Source organism: Poecilia mexicana, unplaced genomic scaffold (assembly GCF_051168715.1).
Source record: "Poecilia mexicana isolate PSO_F unplaced genomic scaffold, ASM5116871v1 scaffold_5, whole genome shotgun sequence".
Taxonomy (NCBI): domain Eukaryota; kingdom Metazoa; phylum Chordata; class Actinopteri; order Cyprinodontiformes; family Poeciliidae; genus Poecilia; species Poecilia mexicana.
The window spans coordinates 27,346,519-27,351,881 of record NW_028263374.1 but is presented as its reverse complement, the minus strand read 5'-3'; the positions used below and the strand labels follow the sequence as shown (position 1 = coordinate 27,351,881).

The 5,363-nt window shown below is 36.0% G+C and overlaps 1 non-coding gene across 1 annotated transcript; it reads left to right on the top strand.

Moving 5' to 3' along the window:
* Positions 1–611: 611 nt before the first annotated feature.
* On the top strand, positions 612–684 carry trnav-uac (transfer RNA valine (anticodon UAC)). The gene has a single exon. It is a non-coding gene; the product is annotated as a tRNA-Val (tRNA).
* The last annotated feature ends 4,679 nt before the right edge of the window (positions 685–5,363 follow it).

The following is a 5,363-nucleotide window of genomic DNA, read 5'->3' as shown; positions in this document are numbered from 1 at the left end:
CATTACCAGCACCGTGCTTTAACCTGCTGAGCTAACTCACCTACCTTACAAACTGTTGAGTTTCCATGGATTTAAGGATAACTCACATGATCTTATCACAATGAAGATTTGATAAAAGTGCTTATATTCTAATGTTTTTCAAAACAACATACATAATATTTTATTTTCCAGAGATTTTGTATCTTGAAGTGTTGATTGTATTTTTTTAACCATTATTTATTTTGAAGTGTTGATATTATTTTTGAACCATTTTTAATTTTCAAATGTTGATTGTATTTCAGAGATATTTTTTTATTTTAATGTGTTAATTTTATTTTTGAACCATATTTTATTTTTAACAATTTATTTTATTTTATAGCCATTTAGCCAAGTCTCTGTAGAACCATTTGTCTCTGCTAATGACATCTTCAATACAATTTTTTGATCCCTGGCTTAGTTTATGGACTGTAATGTGAAATTAGGCACAAGTATAAGTGACAGTTTGTTCACCAAGTTACTGTCCTCTCTGAGAGGATCTGTGGTATAAATATTTGACTTTGTTTCATACCCATTGTTAACATTAGTCTCTAACAAAATTTGGATCATCTACCAGGAACACTGCAAGAGCATGAGTTTCTGTAGTGTAGTGGTTATCATGTTTGCTTTACACGCAAAAGGTCTCTGGTTCGAAACCAGACAGAAACAGATTTTGCATGTTCTATTCATCACAGGTGTTTACTAAAGGTCAACAAGATTCTGTGGTGTCATGGTCCGTACTCTGAATCCAGGCATCTGAGTGCAAGCCTTAGTTGAAATTTTCATGTTGCATCTCACATCATCAACTTTGGAACCTCAAACTGAAACAAAGCAGAGAAGTTCAGTTCCTGTAGTGTAGTGGTTATCACATTTGCTTTACACGCAAATGGTCTCTGGTTCGAAACCAGACAGAAACGGTTTTTGTCGGTTATGCATCTCTTGGGGTGCAGTGAGACAAGAGCCTTCCTCTTTCATGATGGTTCATTTGCCAATCAACTTCAATGTAGGCTTCTTTGAAATCGAAGCTACTTTACTTCAATTACCAATTGGCAGTTCTATGGTGTAATGCACATGTCAAACTCAAGGCCTGCGGGCCAGATGTGGCCCTCCTTGTCATTTTATGTGCCCCCCCCCAGCATTTTATAGGTCAATGATTGACTTAAAATAGGTTTTGAGCACGAATTGACTACAAACTACATCACCCATAATGCATTCTGATTGTTACCAGCTAACATTATGGCTTATCGCCTCTAGAGAGCAGCAGAGTCGCCTCAAGCTGCTTATTGATTTTCCCAGCGAATAAAACTGAGACATCGACAAGCTAACATCAAAACGTCCAAGAAAAGAAAAATCGATTTACAAGTAAGACTGTGAATGAAGATGTGTGTGAGTTGGTGTCAGGGCGGCAGGTCGCACTAGACGTTATCTTAACCGACAACATGAAAAAAAAAAAATCTTTCATGTACTATTTTTATCCGTTGATAAAAATAGGGGGGCCAATATGCTGAAGTGGCCCTCGGTGAAATTGAGTTTGACACCCCTGGTTTAGAGCATTACAAACAGAGTTCTGTTTTTTACTGAAGTAAAAGAAAGAGGAAAAAGTTAGGCCTTTGACACTGATGAGTCATGCTTTTAAAATCTATGCTGGTAACATTGAGATACTTTTTTTATTTACCATCTTATCTCCTGGCCGCTGCTCCTGTTTTGTAACGGGCGCTGCTTTGAACTGTTTGATAAGGCCGGGTTCTATCTCTCTGATACACTTTCCCTTTCCCCCTGTCCATATCTCACAGTTTGTTAAACTTTCCATCTCTACTGCACCTTTTCCTCTGTTGGCATGCTTAGGAAAAGGGTGGAAGATAAACTGTGCCATAACTTATTGATTGCAGTGTCTGTCATTTACTGTCGTATTCTCTAAAACATTGATTTCTCACGTTTAAATGTGTCACTTGTAAATTATTTATTATGATCAGTTTTAATAAATATTCCCACTTTTTACAAGTTTCATTAAGACTGTCTTCATTTCTGAGGTAATTTATTCAGTGAAGAAGTGAAGAAGGGACAGTTTTCTGCAGCCATTAAGAAGCCAGTTCTGCTTCATCCCCTCCCCAGTTTACTCTTCTGTTCCTTAGAAACACATATCAGGAAAATACACAACACAGCTAAGCTACAGGTTTATGCCACCAGTTATCACCTCTGTGTGAGCTCCATGTTTTTACAGTAGCAGTGGGCAAAATAAGTAAATCCATGCTTGAACATGTTGTCTCAGGTGAAGCAGGTTTGGTTTGAACCGTGAAGAATCAACAGAAACATAAAATCTCTGGTTTTCAACAAGGGTATATTTTTAAATATAATTTCTCAAATCTCCCACACAATAATGATTAACCCAGATTCACCTCAAATGGCAATAAATATCACCGTATTTATGAGTAGCAGGTCTTTTGGTGGTTTTTCACAGTAATTTGCATCTTAAAATCTCTGAAATGATCCAAATAATGTAATTCAACTTCTGGTGAAAAGAAAAAAAAATTAAAGTGTATAGATTTTGTATATGTCTACTTTGTTATGCACAGACATTTCTATTTTTGGCTTTTTCTTTCTTGTGTGTTTCAGATTAGATTTAAATAGTTTAAATCATTTTAGAACCTGATATTTTTTAATGTTAAAGCTCTAGGACTGGTAGGGCCAAATTGACACAGTGCACTTTGTTAGTCAAACTCAGTCCTCCAAACAAAGTTCATCAGCTGCAGTGGTATTTATCCCAGAGATAAACACAACAGCATAATTGGTTCCTATTGCCTAAATAGCTGGGAGAAGGAGGACATTAATATTTTTGTCAGGACGGTGCAGGAAGATCAGTATGAGCCACAACGGGAAGAAAACTTGTCTGTTTGCAAGGCTACTGTACGGTGCAAAGGCAGTTTTAGTTATTGTATAAGATAAAATAATTGTTTTCCAGTTGTTCAGGAGCACTTCACTCATTGTTCATATTTTTATTAAACACACAATATTTTAAAATACATTCAGAAAGACAAACTAAAACGTCAAATAAACACAAAACAGTGTTTTGATAGATGATCAAAACAATCGTAATCCTTTTATTTGTACTGGCATAGTAGATTTTTACTATCTCACAATGTGAGGAGCGAGTTATATACAGGAATGAGTCTTTTACTTTTGGTTGAAAATACAATATACATTTTATATATGTGCTCATTTTATTTATTTCTGTCAATTTAATCTTTCTTTAGATGAGGAAAGAAGTGAAGCCCTTAAAGTTCGGTCTGTCTTAACTTCCTTTGGCCCAACAACTCAGCTTGATGATGTTTCCCAAACACCTCAGCATCCCGCTGCCCAAAGCAATGAACACAGAGCTTCTTTGACAAAAAGAAGTAATTTATCTGCAGATTTTTTTTTCTTTGCAACTCCTTTTCTTTCTCTTTAGCTAATACATTTTGAGTTTTCCACTAACATTTGGCTCTTGCTGCAGAAAAGCTGGTTTTGGATCAGCCAAACACAACCTGCGGTTATTCCCTTGTTAATTGGCTGAAAGAATAACTGACCTTGAGTCTGTGTAAATTATCGACCTGCACATTGTGTACGCCACTGCTGGACATCAGTTAATAGCATTACATCTCCAAGTCTAACACACACTTAAGTTTAAGAGGCTTCCTTAAGTTGAAGATGATATGCTATCCTGATATGGATATCCATCTCCAGTGTTAAAATCTGATTATCAGCATATTTTCGCCATCATGCACATTATGTAGTGTAATGGCACCATCACATCATTAAAATCCTTGTCATCTGATATGAAATAGCCCAATAATTCCCCCTATTTGGATGGTGTATTAGCTAATTTGATGCAGTGAATTAACTCAACTGTCAGTAATGTGTTCACAATGAATTACTCTGCGTGGGCCGTGGTAGACAGCAATGTGGGTACATTAAGGATATGTCTTGACGTTATAAGATTACACAGAGATCTAATATCAGTGACGGTCTGAGATTTCAAATTAGATCATTTCTCAATCTGACACGACGGATCACGTTCATTACATTTCATATTTATTTGCTTCTGAAAGCATCTCATCGGTGTTTGTGTTGAAGGATGTTTACTGTGACCCACAGCAGATCAGTGCATGACGAACTGGTTGCACTGCGCAATCCCTTTTTCTTATCAGATATCTATCAGTCAAACAAATTGGGGTATTTATTGTGTATTTTCTGCTGCCTTCACAGTGATTACTTTGTTATCGCGTGGAAAACGAATCCGCATGCTGCTGTCAATCACATTTATCTCCTCTCCATCATCTGCTGGGCGACCTTATAATTCACTGGTCAGGTGTTTAGGTTTGTTTCAGGTGAATCTCTGAAGATTAATTTATTCTTTTGTCTTATAATTGTGATTTATTGTTTTTATTCTACCTACCCTCAATTAAAGTAGGGAAGAAATGTATGTGAATGTTAATATTTGAGACAAAAATTTTGTGCAGGTGGTTTTACATGATCTAATCTTGTATCTTTTAAATGTTCACATTGTGCTAGCTTTGCATATGTCCCTTTATACTCCAAATTACATCAATTAATACCTACAGTTTTTCACAAATCTTCAAAATCCACACAAAATCAACAGATCCCCAGATTTTTTTTCTGACTTTTACTGCATTTTTTTCTTAAAATTGGCCAAAAACATTGGGCTTAAGTGACTGCTGCCTCAGCTCAACTTGATGTCGAGCTTCAGTCTGTGACTGATGTCGACCGTAATAAACACATTTAGCATCATGCACCAGTATAAAAAAATTCCTTACAAATATGTATAAATTAGCACCACAAAATCAGTGATTTTGACTGTCAAAAACACACACACACACACACACACACGCACACACACACACACACACACACACACAGATAAGCATTCACAAAATCCTGGATGGACTGACCAGTGTGAAAAGATGTTCAATTTTATTTAATTTTAAAAAATGCTTATTGAATACTGAAACAAAGAGCTATTTATTGATATTTTAACAGTTTGGTGGGTTTTGTCAATACATTCTGGGACAACAGGCCCTTTAGAAACATTCAGATTTTTGATATGGTCCAAAATGAAAATGAGTTGCCCCGAGTTTTCTTTTAACTCTGAATTACTATGAGAAACCTGCCTGTTAGCAGATTTTTTAAATTAAATTTCTTTGTAGAAAATAAATAAATATGACAGAATACTGAGAAGCTGAAATGCCTATAGACACAATGCTTGTTAACAGACTATTGGGTGCAATAGTAAACACACCCAAACTCCAGTAGCGCCATTTACTTTTGTTGCCACTGAACCCCAGAAAGCAGAA